Raw genomic sequence first — 16,167 nt, forward strand, 5'->3', positions numbered from 1 at the left:
CTGCTGAACCAGGAAATATGAAATCACTATCCAATTTATCACCCAACCTCTGCCCTCAGCTGCAGAAAGAAGACTTCATGTTTCTAAGAGAAAAGGATCATATCTGAGCCTGCTCCAAGCAGTGAGCAAAACCATAATTTGCATCTCCTCCTGAGTACCTAAAACTCTGCTACTCACTAAGAAATGTTCTCAGTGATGCATATTAACTCCCCTTCCTTCAAAAGTCATATAAGAATAGGGAACAAATTAAAGGTTTGTTTTTTTTTTTCTGTAACTTACACATGATTTCTTCCTATTGGCAGGCTACAGTTACAGTGATAAGAATTCTCTGAAATTTTCTTCCAAGTATTTAAGGAAATCTGCTCAAAAAATGGAAGCCAGCTATGGTTCACACTTCTAAAACTGTTCTGATAAAGCCTTCCAGGCGCCAGACTCCGCATCCCACCAGGAGAGAAAATAATATTCTGGGGACATTTCTACAGACTTCAATCTCTGAGGAACAATAGGGCTTCATTCTACTTCCCTTTTAAGCAGCAAATATCTGTGCAAAAAAGAAAAAACTGGAAGGAATTTTATTGAGCCACTTTGGTATAACATATAATTTTTGAAGTGGTATAAAGAAAGAACAGGAATTACTTCCGCTGATGGATAAAGGAGAATTCTTCCTTTAGGCGATACCCAATGGCGTGAAATGTAGCAGTATCTTTACAACCATCAGAGAATTGGGCAGTTTATGATGCTATTAGTAATGGAGGTCAGAGACTTAGTTTTACAGACAAGAAAATCTTTTTATTCCAATTCATGCAAAAAAAAAAGATTACTCTATTTTTGAAGCACATTGAAAGTTCCAGGGAATATATTTTATACTTAAATGCTTGTTATGATTCGGCCTCCCAAAGCATTTTCATATGAATTATCATATCACATTCACAAAAGCCCTGTGAATTTTGATCCCAATTGAGCAGAAGACAAAATAAGCACAGACTCAAGGTCACAACAGAAAGCTAGTATCAAGCATGACCTGGATGCCAGAACTCGGAATTCTAAGCCACTGTTCCCTCCAGAGATCCACAGTGCTGAGCACTCAAAACGAACCAAAAGCAAACAAATCTTAGTTCACGAATCATTTTGGACAATGAAAACATAACTGTACGTATTGTGAAAGCACTGGAGTTACAACTAACTGCTGAACAATCATCGACAGGAAGACACTGGAACTTGCCAAAAAAGATACCCCACATCCAAAGACAAATGAGAAGCCGCAACGAGATGGTAGGAGGGGCACAATCACAATAAAATCAAATCCCATAACCTCTAGGTGTGTGACCCACAAACTGGAGAACAATTATACCACAGAAGTCCACCCACTGGAGTGAAGGTTCTGAGCGCCACAACAGGCTTCCCAACCTGGGGGTCCAGGAATGGGAGAAGGAACTCCCAAAGAATCCAACTTTGAAGGCTAGTGGGATTTGACTGCAGGACTTCCACAGGACTGGGGGAAACAGAGACTCCACTCCTGGAGGGCACACACAAAGTAGTGTGTGCATCGGGACGCAGGGGAAGGAGCAGTCACCCCAGACGAGACTGAACCAGACCTACCTGCTAGTGTTAAGAGGGTCTCCTGCAGAGGCGGGGGGCAGCTGTGGCTCACTGCAGGGACAAGGACACTAGCAGCAGAAGTTCTGGGAAGTACTCCTTGGCGTTAGCCCTCAGGGAGACCACCAGTAGCCCCACCAAAGAGCCTGTAGGCTTCAGTGCTGGGTCGCCTCAGGCCAAACAACCAACAGGGAGGGAACTGAGCCCCACCCATCAGCAGGCAAACAGATTAAAGTTTTACTGAGCTCTGCCCATCAGAGCAACACACAGCTCTACCCACCACCAGTCCCTCCCATTAGGAAGCTTACACAAGCCTCTTAGATAGCCTCATCCACCAGAGGGCAGACAGCAGAAGCAAGAACTACAGTCCTGCAACCTGTGGAACAAAAACCACATTCACAGAAAGACAGACAAAATGAAAAGGCAGAGGGCTATGTACCAGAGGAAGGAAAAGAAAAAACCCCAGATAAACAACTAAATGAAGTAGAGATAGGCAATCTTCCAGAAAAATAATTCAGAATAATGATAGTGAAAATGATGCAGGACCTCAGAAAAAGAACAGAGGCAAAGATCGAGATGAAGCAAACATTTAACAAAGAACAAGAAGAATTAAAGAACAAAGAAACAGAGATGAACAATTCAATAACTGAAATGAAAACTACACTAGAAGGAATCAATAGCAGAATAACTGAGGCAGAAGAACGGATAAATGAGCTGGAAGACAAAAAAGTGGAATTCACTGCTGTGGAACAGAATAAAGAAAAAAGAATGAAAAGAAATGAAGATGGCCTAAGAGACCTCTGGGACAACAGTAAATGCACCAACATTCACATTATAGGGGTCCCAGAAGGAGAAGAGAGAAAGAAAGGACCCAAGAAAATATTTGAAGAGAGTATAGTTGAAAACTTCCCTAACATGGGAAAGGAAACAGCCACCCAAGTCCAGGAAGCACAGACAGTCCCAGGCAAGATAAACCCAAAGAGAAACATGCTGAGACACACAGTAATCAAACTGACAAAAATTAAAGACAAAAAAAATTATTAAAAGCAACAAGGGAAAAAATGACAAAACATACAAGGGAACTCCCATAAGGTTAACAGCTGATTTCTCAGCAGAAACTCTACAAGCCAGAAGGGAGTGGCACAATATACTTAAAGTGATGAAAGGGAAGAACCTACAACAAAGAGCACTCTACCCAGCAAGGATCTCATTCAGATTCCACAGAGAAATCAAAAGCTTTACAAACAAACAAAAGCTAAGAGAATTCAGCACCACCAAACCAGCTCTACAACAAATGCTAAAGGAACTTCTCTAAATGGGAAACACAAGAGAAGAAAAGAAACTACAAAAACAAACCCAAAACAATTAAGAAAATAGTAACAGGAACATACATATTGATAATTACCTTAAATGTAAATGGATTAAATGCTCCAACCAAAAGACAAAGACTGGCTGAATGGCTACAAAAACAAGACCCATATATATGCTGTCTATAAGAGACACACTTCAGACCTAGGGACACATACAGACTGAAAGTGAGGGGATGGAAAAAGATATTCCAAGCAAATGAAAATCAAAAGAAAGCTGGAGAAGCAATTCTCATATCAGACAAAATAGACGTTTAAAAAAAGACTATTACTAGAGACAAAGAAGGACACTACATAATGATCAAGGGTTCAATCCAAGAAGAAGATATAACAATTGTAAATATTTATGCACCCAACATAGGAGCACCTCAATACATAAGGCAAATACTAACAGCCATAAGAGGGGAAAGCGACAATAATGCAACACTAGTAGGGGACTGTAACAGCACACTTTCACCAATGGACAGATCAACCAAAATGAAAATAAATAAGGAAACACAAGCTTTAAATGATACATTAAACAAGATGGACTTAATTGATATTTATAGGACATTTCATCCAAAAACAACAGAATACACATATTTCTCAAGTGCTCATGGAACATTCTATAGGATAGGTCATATCTTGGGTCACAAATCAAGCCTTGGTAAATTTAAGGAAATTGAAATCGTATCAAGTATCTTTCCAATACACAACACTATGAGACTAGATATCAATTACAGGAAAAAAACTATAAAAAACACAAACACGTGGAGGCTAAACAATACACTACTAAATAACCAAGAAATGACTGAAGAAATCAAAGAGGAAATCAAAAAATACGTAGAAACATATAACAATGAAAACACGATGACCCAAAACCTATGGGATGCAGCAAAAGCAGTTCTAAGAGGGAAGTTTACAGCAATAAAATCCTACCTCAAGAAACAAGAAACATCTCAAATAAACAACCTAACCTTACACCTAAAGCAATTAGAGAAAGAAGAACAACAACAACAAAAAAAAACCGAAGTTAGCTAAGGAAAGAAATCATAAAGATCAGAGCAGAAATAAATGAAATAGAAACAAAGAAAACAACAGCACAAATCAATAAAGCTAAAAGCTGATTCTTTGAGAAGATAAACAAAATTGATAAACTTTTAGACAGACTCATCAAGAAAAACAGGGAGAGGACTCAAATCAATAAAATTAAAAATGAAGAAGGGGAAGTAACAGCGGACACTACAAAAATACAAAGCATCATAAGAGACTACTACAAGCAACTCTATGCCAATAAAATGGACAAGCTGGAAGAAATGGACAAATTCTTAGAAAGGTATAATCTTCCAAAACTGAACCAGGAAGAAATAGAAAATATGAACAGACCAAACACAAGTAACAAAAGTGAAACCGTGATTAAAAATCTTCCAACCAACAAAAGCCCTGGACCAGATGGCTTCCCAGGTGAATTCTATCAAACATTTAGAGAAGAGCAACACCCATTCTTCTCAAACTCTTCCAAAAAGTTGCAGGGGAAGGAACACTCCCAAACTCATTCTACAATGCTACCATCACCCTGATACTAAAAACAGACAAAGATACTACAAAAAAAGAAAATTACAGACCAATATCACTGATGAATATAGATGCAAAAATCCTCAACAAAATACTAGCAAACGGAATCCAACAACACATTAAAAGGCTCATACACTATGATCAAGTGGGATTTATCCCAGGGATGCAAGGATTCTTCAATATATGCAAATCAATCAATGTGATACACCATATTAACAAACTGAAGGATAAAAACCATATGATCATCTCAATAGATGCAGAAAAAGCTTTTGACAAAATTCAACACACATTTATGAAAAAAGCTCTCCAGAAAGTGGGCATAGAGGGATCCTACCTCAGCATAATAAAGGCCATATATGACAAACCCACAGCAAACATCATTCTCAATGGTGAAAAACTGAAAGCATTTCCCATAAGACCAGAAGCAAGACAAGGATGTCCACTCTCACCACTATTATTCATAATAGTTTTGGAAGTCCTAGCCACGGCAATCAGAGAAGAAAAAGAAATAAAAGGAATACAAATTGGAAAAGAAGAAGTAAAACTGTCACTGTTTGCAGATGACATGACACTATACATAGAGAATCCTAAGGATGCCACCAGAAAACTATTAGAGCTAATCAATGAATTTGGTAAAGTTGCAGGATACAAAATTAATACACAGAAATCTCTTGCATTCCTATACACTAACAATGAAAGATCAGAAAGAGAAATAAAGGAAACAATCCCATTCACCATTGTAACCAAAAGAATAAAATACCTAGGAATAAACCTAACTAAGGAGGTAAAAGACCTGTATGCAGAAAATTGTAAGACACTGATGAAAGAAATCAAAGATGACACAAACAGATGGAGAGATATACCATGTTCCTGGACTGGAAGAATCAGTATTGTGAAAATGACTATACTACCAAAAGCAACCTAAAGATTCAGTGCAATCCCTATCAAATTACTAATGGCATTTTTTACAGAACTAGAACAAAAAATCTTAAAATTTGTATGGAGACACAAAAGACCCCGAATAAGCCAAAGCAAACTTGAGGGAAAAAAACAGAGCTGGAGGAATCAGACTCCCTGACTTCAAATCATACTACAAAGCTACAGTAATCAAGACAATATGGTACTGGCACAAAAATGGAAATATAGATCAACGGAACAGGACAGAAAGCCCAGAGATAAACCCACGCACCTATGGTCAACTAATCTATGACAAAGGAGGCAAGGATATACAATGGAGAAAAGACAGTCTCTTCAATAAGTGGTGCTGGGGAAACTGGGCAGCTACATGTAAAAGGATGAAATTAGAATACTTCATAACACCGTAAACAAAAGTAAACTCAAAATGGATTAAAGACCTAAATGTAAGACCGGACAGTATAAAACTCTTAGAGGAAAACATAGGAAGAACACTCTTTGACATAAATCACAGCAAGATCTTTTTTGACCCACCTCCTAGAGTAATGGAAATAAAAACAGAAATAAACAAATGGGACCTAATGAAATGTAAGAGCTTTTGTACAGCAAAGGAAAACTATAAACTAGATTAAAAGAAAACCCTCAGAATGGGAGAAACTATTTGCCAATGAACCAATGGGCAAAGGATTAATCTCCAAAATATATAAACAGCTCATGCAGCTCAATATAAAAATAACAAACAACCCAATCCAAAAATGGTCAGAAGACCTAAATAGACATTTCTCAAAAGAAGACATACAGATGGCCAAGAAGCACATGAAAAGCTGCTCAACATCACTAATTATTAGAGAAATGCAAAACAAAATACAATGAGGTATCACCTCACACAAGTTAGAATGGGCATCATTAGAAAATCTAAAAACAACAAATGCTGGAGAGGATGTGGAGAAAGGGAACCCTCTTGCACTGCTGGTGGGAATGTAAACTGATACAGCCACTATGGAGAAGAGTATGGAGGTTCCTTAAAAAACTAAAAATAGAACTACCATATGACCCAGCAATCCCACTACTGGGCATATACCCTGAGAAAACCATAATTCAAAAAGACACATGCACCCCAATGTTCACTGCAACACTATTTCCAATAGCCAGGTCATAGAAACAACCTAAATGCCCATCGACAGATGAATGAATAAAGAAGATGTGGTACATATATACAATGGAATACTACTCAGCCATAAAAAGGAACGAAATTGGGTCATTTGTAGAGACGTGGATGGATCTAGAGACTATCATACAGAGTGAAGTAAGTCAGAAAGAGAAAAACAAATATTGTATATTAATGCATATATGTGGAACTAGAAAAATGGTACAGATGAACTGGTTTGCAAGACAGAAACAGAGACACAGATGTAGAGAACTAACATATGGACACCAAGGGGGAGGGAACACCAAGGTGGGGAAGCAGCTGGGGGGGGGTGATGAATTGGGAGACTGGGATTGACATGTATACACTAATATGTATTAAACAGATAACTAATAGGAACCTGCTGTAAAATAAATAATTTTTTTTAAAGTGTACATATAGCTCACCATGATTAGCAGAGTGTTTACTGTGGGCCAGCTATGTCCTAGGATTTTAGAATCAGTGATAAAAAGGGACTCTTAGCAATATGAGGTGGGGGTCGGGAGAAGCATGGGCCTCTATGACTTGTACATTGTATATATGATATATGTAGATATATATGTACCTGTATATATGATTACTAAATTACTAAAGTAAGTGAGGTTCACTAATGTACTAGTTTCTCGCTATGTATTTTAAGCCCATACTCTCTTAGTTTGCCCACACAAAAACCTGAAGACACAGGAATTTTTATTTCCCCTCCATCAACTATGACACTTAGTGGTAACTTATCTACTCACTAAAAAATGGAAAAGTTGAACTATGTACTCCGTCATGTTGAGATACAACTATTAAGCTATTCCCTCCATGTGTTCCACTGGCATCTTTACTACTGGGACACACAGAAGCAGAGAGCAGTAGAAAGTTTCCTTAAAGAAGAATTCCTTCTAAGAAATGGGGATATACTGAACTACAAGCTTTAGAATTATGCTTTAAAAATAAGAATTTAGGGCTTCCCTGGTGGTGCTGTGGTTGAGAATCTGCCTGCTAATGCAGGGGACACGGGTTCGAGCCCTGGTCTGGGAAGATCCCACATGCCGCGGAGCAACTGGGCCCATGAGCCACAACTACTGAGCCTGCGCGTCTGGAGCCTGTGCTCCGCAACAACAGAGGCCGCGATAGTGAGAGGCCCGCGCACCGCAATGAAGAGTGGCCCCCGCTTGCCACAACTAGAGAAAGCCCTCGCACAGAAACGAAGACCCACAGCAGCAAAAATAAATTAATTAATTAATAAACTCCTACCCCAACATCAAAAATAAATAAAATAAAATAAGAATTCATAAAATGAGGGATAAACGGATAAAACATGGCAAAGGGTAATGTAATTACTATCAACAAGAACACAAATCAAGGACAAGGCAAATAGACCATTAAGCAGTATGCAGAAGATACAAAAAGATAATTCACCAAAGAATTAGGAGTGTGTCATAAACTTATACAATATTTAACCTCAGCCATATTCAATGAGAAGGAAACTAAACCACAGGAAAACACAATATTTCCCCTATTTAATTGAAAATTGTTGTTTTTGGGTTTTTTTTAATTATAATACCCAGTGTTATCAAAATTATGAGGAAATTGGCACACTCTTGCCTTGCCTGAAGGAATATAAATTATGGAATCTTTCTGGAGGACAATGTGACAACATATATCAACAGTCCTGAAAACATCCAGTTCTAGAGAAGTAACCTAGAGAAAATAACCAGATGAAAACTATTTAGCTTTAATTATAACATCATATATACCACCCCAAAATGAAAATGCCATCAATCTCCAAAAACAGCAAGTTATTTAAGTAACTGATGTTATATAAAGGTATGGATGAATATTAATTATATGACAAATGCCATTTTACATGTTAAAAGGGTAACAAAACAGAATGAGAAGTCTTCTAAATTTAAATATGTGTATGGGATAGCATTTCTACTAAAAATATACTCATTTCGGGAGCTTGAGATCATACATGAACTTTAGCTTCTTTGAATCAATTCTCTATTTTCCAAATTGCTAATAAACGTGCATTACTTTTAAAAACGGAAAACAATAATAAAGCATTAGTTGAAAAAGAGAAAAATATTTCACTAACGGGCTGCAGAGTTCTCAAGAAGACAACAACTTGCTAAAACTACACAATACATCTCTCAAATTTTAAAGCAGAGAAAACCTAGGTGGGGCACTGATTAGAATATGTGTAATATGCACTCCACGAACAATGAACTCTGTTTACTTTCAGTCAGACATTCAGCTGATTAATGAAATTTATCCCAAAACAAATATATAATATTCTTTTCAAAAATTTAAAGGCATGATTTTTTTCCTGTGTGGTGATGTATTATATATAAAGTTATGATATATTTGGTGGAGAGATAATATATAAAGAACAAAACACTTGAAACTGCCATAAATACTATATTCGTGTGCTTGTGTGTCTATGTGAGTGGGTGTGTAGGATGGGTATCCTATTCAATATAGGTTTTTGTCTGGATTTTCTTCTTCACCTTCAGTGCCATGAATACTGCCCATATAATCAACTATTCTTTGAAAAGATAACTCATAGCTACATAATATTCTTTTGGATAGAGGTGCCATTGCATGTCTATACATCTACTATGCATTCAACACTATATTCTTTTCCAACCCAACTCAGGCCAAACAGTTTGATCCACACACTACAAGCCCCAGTCTTTCTGCACTACCTGCCACGCCCTGGGTAAATGTGACATGATTCCTCCTGTCTCTCAGACTATCTACACGATGCCCACGTCACCTGTCTGTCTTTCTGGAGAACTCCTTCCCTCCTCATCCAGTGAGCCTAAAAATACCATGCTCAGCACCAACGAGGAATGTGTTAGAAACAAGAGGCTGAATTTTGGCTCTTTTATATTCGGAAGACTTGGTTTGCTGCCAAAGAAGTTGCTCTTCCTGGAAATTAAATTATTCTGTGTTACTGAAGGTAATGACCGCTATGTTACTCTAATGTTTGAAAGTCCAAATGAAATATTTGAGAGAGAAGAAGAAAATTTATTTTAAGAAATGAGCTTTTCGGTTTTTGGGTTTTTTTAGGTTGAGTAGTCATGCTTGAAGTCAAGTCAGACATCATGTCTATGGAAATCCTGTTTTTTTCTTCTTTCTTAATGGTGTCCATTATTGCTCCTATTCAAAGTTAAAACATGAAACAACAGCCAAACTCTAATTATCTACACTGAGGTAGAAAGTGCTGTGAATAATAGCTAGCATGGGTCACCATTTATATACAGTTTGGGAAGTCAGATTTTGACACTGTCCTTTTTATGTCCAATTCGTACCACTTACAAGGCCATCCAATTACTGACAGTCAAAGTCTAGCATGGGGAGTAAGGGAAGAAATGAGTTATTTTTAAGCTGGCAATACATAAAACAGCTGAATTTCATGGACCATACTCTATAAATCAGCCAGGGCATTGCACACTCCCCTGGTAATTCCTGTTATAGTGTCAAAATACCATAAAATATTTAAAGAGTTCAACCATCAAGCAAAATACCATTAAAGCTACTATATCCAGAATTCTACAACCAGAATTCTTTATAAACCATATCAATAAAAGGAACACTTTTTCCCTACTGCTGACATTTCCTTCCAGGCGAAAGGAACTTAATTAATGTAACACTTCTGGCCTCTCCCCAGCCCTTGGTTTTCTCTGCCTCTCAAGAATAAAGGAAGCAGCTTGGCTAGCTTCTTCCTTCTTCCTCTGGAGATCTCCCTGCCTGCAGAGAGCAAGGCTTGGGCTCTAGAGCTCAGAGCCAGCTCTGTCCCTGTGGGAAGGGGGGAGGGAGGAAGGCCAGGGTCCTGGATGTCATTTAGCATCACATCAAGCTATACTAATCAAAATGGATATTTCCCCCATGGTGGCCACCCCTTTCTCCTTTTTTTCTTCCCACATCCCAACTTTTTTCAGAATCAGGGAGGGTTGATATTTACTGGGTTCCTTAGAGATACCACCAGTCCACATTTCTGCACATTTTATAATTTGAGGTAAATGCATACCTTTCTGTGATTTATGTTGTTGCATATTTAAGGGAGAAAAGATTACAATAAGCATTATAAGATTATGAAGATGCTTCTAAACCAAATCATAAATTATTCAAAACATGTGTACAAAATGCATTTTTCTTAATACATGTATATTAAACCAAATGTCTAATGAAAGTTGAAATAATGACATCTATTAAGCAAAAAATGTTATTAATGAAAAATCTCCAGTCCTCAGCTATTCAGGATAAATGTAATAACTAATTTCAATGATAGAATTAACTGTTCCCTATCATCTAATGTTATAAACTAAACATCCCATCTAGTAACACACTCCGTATCATTCAAAACTTATAGAAACTCGGACACATAGTTATTTAACCAAACATAATTGGCTCACCCATATACTTTGATCCAAAAAGCAGAATGGTCTTTTATGGTAACATGGATTTCACTCTGGTAACTTATAACTGGCAGTTCCCACAGCAATACATAAATCTGAATATAAATACCCACATTTATTGTCAAAATGTTTTTCTGACTGAAGATAAATTAGCCTCCTGTTATACGGGTCACATTCTGTAACAAAGTCTAAGATTCATCCAAGCATTATTATCATAAAAATTATGCTGAAGATCTCAGTTCTACCTCACAGGAGCTGGGCAGAATCAAACCCAGAGGGGTTCAGCATTTCACTGAAGCAACTAAGAATGAAAGGACAAGTGGAAATGACCATTTATTTTCAAAAAGGTACCAATGGACTCACACTTTTTTTTTTCCCAAAAAACTTGATTGTAATTATGGGTGGGGTGTGTCTTCTCCTTATGCAATAAATTTAGCTGTTTAAGTTTCTTTTTTTCTTTGTCACAATGATTTTATGATGGGATTCATGCTCTGTGGTTCTAAACAGAGCGGATGTTTAACATTTGACCTCGTGGAGAGGGATGTTTATTAAACTGTCTATAATATTCTTTGTACACTGTTCATCTTTGTAGAAAATTTGACTGTAATCAGGTGAACAGTATAACGCTAATAGAAAATATCAAAATTTTGCAATTTCTGACTGTTAGATTAGAATCTTTTTAAATAATCGTGCCAGGAGATATAATTTGCTTCTCTTTTAGCTTAACTATTATATATTTTCATATGTGAAGGACTGGCATGTTGAAGAGCAGAAAACATATTTTATATGTAAATCTACATAACACAGTAATAATATCAATAGTAGTAGGGAGAGAATATATCTATTTAAAAGCCTTTGTTAGAGAGGGTCATGGCTTTTATAACGTATTTAATACATACATGAAGCATAAGTACTCATGCTAATATGTAGATATCCACCTCTTGTACAAATATTTATAATTACAAGCTACTTATGCACTTACTTTACCCTAAAACTCTTTGAGATCCTGTGTTACTGTACTCATTTTTAAAAATAAGACATACAAATCTATTATACATTATTATTGACTATATTCCCCATGTTGTACATTTCATCGCCATGACTCGTTCATTTTGTTTGTTTATTTATTTATTGAATGTATACATTTATTTATCATACCCATTTTACATCTGTAAAAACCAAGCTAAAAATTGAGGATCACATAAATGGCCAAGGACACACAGCTCAGTATAGACAGAGCTGGGGTCCATCCAAAGCCGGTACTCTCTCACCTCTCCACTTACTCGAAGCAGAATCCAAAATAGCATTACACTATGATATATATATATTCTAATATTATATATAAGTATGTTAAATAGTAAAAATATGACATATATATGTTATAGGGCAAAGCCCAACTTTTTCTCTAGAAATATATTTCTCACCTGAAATAACAATTAATGGAATAATAAGTTTCAATACATGTAATTCATTTCACAGATAACTTTTCAGGAATCTCACCAAGGGACACAGGTGAATATTTGCCTAAGATGGAAAGCTTCTAGGAAGCATTGTTTCACTTAGTCATTATTTGCAGTATGTCAAAAACTAATTGATACAGTGTAACTTCCATAGCCTAATATAGCTAAGACATTTCCTACAAAGCAATTAACCATGATACAGAACTTCAAATTACACTCAGCTGCTACGTGATCAAAAGATAAACAAGTGGACGTGTCATAACTACACATTTCTGTAATGAGTCTTAACATTTTTCATCGACTAAAAGCACAGTATGGTAAAATATTTCTGTGAGATTCCTGGGCTGGAGGTACTGTTTGTGAATATAACTGGATTCATTAAAGCTAACCAGGCAGTTTATTAATCAGTAGGCTAGACTGGCACAGAATGTGATAGAAATTTTACATTAATATAAAAACCTGTTGCTTTGGCATATTATCAGATAAACTAAAGCCAGCAACAAGTATCATGAACTATTCTCTTGCTCAAATTAACTTTTCATCCCTATCCATGTGACACTTATTACAAAGCCATCCAAGTACCATAGTCCTGAGAACTCCTTTGGAATATGAGTCATGAAAACCATCATGGAAGCCAACTGAAGAATTTGGCTTGAAGGTGTATTTCAGCCCAGCAAAGACCCACTGTACTATGCCTTCAACGGAAGTACTGGATTTAAAAACACCTGCTGGTCTTCTCTTGATTATTTGTTCACCCTCTGAATTATGTGTGTTCAAGTTTAGGTACTCTCAACTACGTGGCATCTTTTAAAGATAAAAATCTTTATAAAAAAATAAAAACTTTTAGGAATAGTAATCCTAGCATAACCAATTCCCCAATAAATAAATTAAAGTTCACACAGAGAAATAACCATTAATGGGCATTCATATCTTCTGGGGATAATCATCAGAAAAAGAAAGAAAGAAAAAAAAAGAACACTTTTGGCAGTTCAAAATGGCAACAGTTCCTATTTTAGTTCAACTGACTTGTTGCAACCAGAAATACCTGTCCATACAAACTATCCCTCACTTTATGGACAAATTACAATAAATTATTTTAAATGTAACTTTAGTATTTTCTTACATAAAGACAACCTGATGAAATTACTCTGGAGAACTCTTCAACAATTCTACATAAATGCATACCATATAAAACAGAACTTTGAAAAAGCACAATAGAAACTGTCAAGTTCCAAAACACTGTCAGGAAAAGTACTGCGTATTCACTTACATGTCAAAAGTAATGTTATATTTGATAATATTATAACTTCATTTTAATTTTAAAGGTCACTATGAACGTGATATCATCCTTAGAAGTTATTTAACAAAATTATAGATCACATTTTCAACTAATATCATCTGAATTCCATTTTTCTCTCTGATGAACTATTTCAGTGGAAGAAAGTAGTGGCTTGTATTCTAATTGTGAAAGATGTGAATTTGCTGGAATTACTGTAATTTGACAGTGCATGGGTATTATTGCGAACAACGAAAACATTAGTGACATCTCTAATGATTAGGTTCTACAACGACACAAACATACACCAAATAACTCCTTTCCACAAGACTGACAATTTTACTAGGGCAACGACCTCCTGTACTCACTACAATTGCCGTTCAATCAACTATCATTTTCAACCTGCAATATAACATAAAACTCACACATCCGATACATGTAGTTTTTCCCACGCCCATCAGCTGCTCTCCGTGTGCACACATAGGCACAGAGTAATCTCTACTAGTCCTCTAAGAATCATGTTTAAAACTGAAACACTAAATTCAAAAGGAAAATTGAAAAGAGAAATGAATGTGTACGTCACCTATTGCTTCTTTCTGCAAGAAATCTGATATTAAAACAATGCAACAAGCACAAGAGTGTGTTCAGAGTGCTCTTGGAAAGTTCTCTGAATATGAATAAGATGAAACTAAAGCAACATTGGTAAAACTAATCACAATCTTCAATTAACTCGAGCCATATAGACCTTGCTAGTCCTTCTGCGACGCTGAGCCTTGTTAGCTGTATAATTACAGGCTTCCCAAATTTCAACATCTAACTCCAGATGCAATCATCTTCATTCAATCCCTGAGATCGTGTAACCCACCAATCAGTGAGGATGCCATCGATCCCCAAAACATTAAAAATGGATTCTGCATGTGGCAAAGAGATTTCACGGAGCTTTAAAGCATTGAGTCTATAGTTGAGGATGCCCACCCCTATCTGTCATACTTCTCATAGAGCAAGCGCCCCAAATGAGGCACAGGTTCAGCCCTGTAATTCGGTATGAGTCATATCAAACACTCTTCCGTGAGATTTTTAAAGTGGTACAGCTCTAAAGCCTTTTAATCCTGCAGGTGAACTACTAACAGCAAAGAGGTGAACTAAACTACCATCAGTAGCCATGGTAATTTAAAGCTGCAGATGGAAAGATGCACAATGAGATAACTCTTAAGTAGTTTCAGCACCTCCTTATTTTCATAGAAGACGTTGCAGAAAATTCCAAGCATCTTAAATATCGGTCACCTAGTTCCTAAAAGTGAACATATATACATATCAGACCTGACACTATGGTTGTAACATATCCCTTTTCGAAACTAACGTATTTGCTTGGTAGCATTAGGCATGCATGCTTAAAAACACCTTCAGAGCCAAAGCAAATCAGATCAGTTCAAGAGAAGCACGCAAGGGGAAAATAAACATCTTGGAACCACAACCTGCCCATCTTTTTTTCCACACCCTTCACTACCCCAACATTCGCAGGGAAACACAACTTTAGGCATTTTTATAAGTAACTGTTCGTGGTGGGAACCACACACACAGACATACACACATCCCAAAACCTCTCAGACTGTTTTCCTACCACACAGACCAGGGAGGCTGCACCACCTCTCTAGCGACTTAATTCGGGACGCAGTGGTTGGAACCAGCTGAGCAGCAATCGACAGAAACACAGTACACAACAGAATGAGAGGAAGGTCGGCGAAAAAGAAAAGCAGCTCTGCTTTCGGCCATTAATTACCGATCACCCAAATATCGCCTAGCCACCTCCCACCCACATGCACAGCGTTCCGAACCTGGGTTTCAGACGGCGCTTGCCGGAGCCTCGCTCTCTATTGTCAGGACGCAGAAGCCCCCGAAACCTGTGAATCGAGCTGCAAATGCTTCCTCTGAAACAGCTAAATATAGACCAAAGGGGCTCTGGGTCTGGCAAGCAGCGGGAGACCGAAGAAACAGCCATGGACACATAAGACCAAGTATTTCCATTTTGTTCTAGCCAAACATCGTAATGACATTGAACATAAGGGCGAAAGACTGGAGGGAAGTCCTCCCCACCCCCACCCGTCTTCTCCCGTATATTAGGGACGTCATGGATGCAACGGGTATATTCGGGAGGGTGGCAGGGAACAGTATTGTTGGTGTTGCCCTATATACGCCTCCTCCGGGGGAGATGGGTGGCGGGGAGCGGGAACACGCAGAGGAGCCACTTGGTCACCGCTCCGAGAAAGGCACTAACCCCGCGCCCCTTTCCAGGCAGAGCCGTCTTCCGAGAGTGGAGCCGGCGCGATCGCGGTCCTCCCCGGGCTGGCAGGACCGCGCAGCAGCCGCCGCCGTCACCGGCCGGCCGGGAGCAGCCGAGGAC

General features: G+C 37.7%; 1 protein-coding gene across 1 annotated transcript in view; it reads right to left on the minus strand.

Annotated features, from left to right (window-relative positions):
- Positions 1-16,167, minus strand: part of CTNND2 (catenin delta 2) — a 950,773-nt gene that overhangs the window by 934,263 nt on the left and 343 nt on the right. The gene's annotated exons all lie outside the window — the stretch shown is intronic.

The sequence above is a fragment of the Lipotes vexillifer genome, unplaced genomic scaffold, assembly GCF_000442215.2.
Source record: "Lipotes vexillifer unplaced genomic scaffold, Lipotes_vexillifer_v1.1 scaffold458, whole genome shotgun sequence".
NCBI classification, from domain to species: Eukaryota; Metazoa; Chordata; class Mammalia; order Artiodactyla; family Lipotidae; genus Lipotes; species Lipotes vexillifer.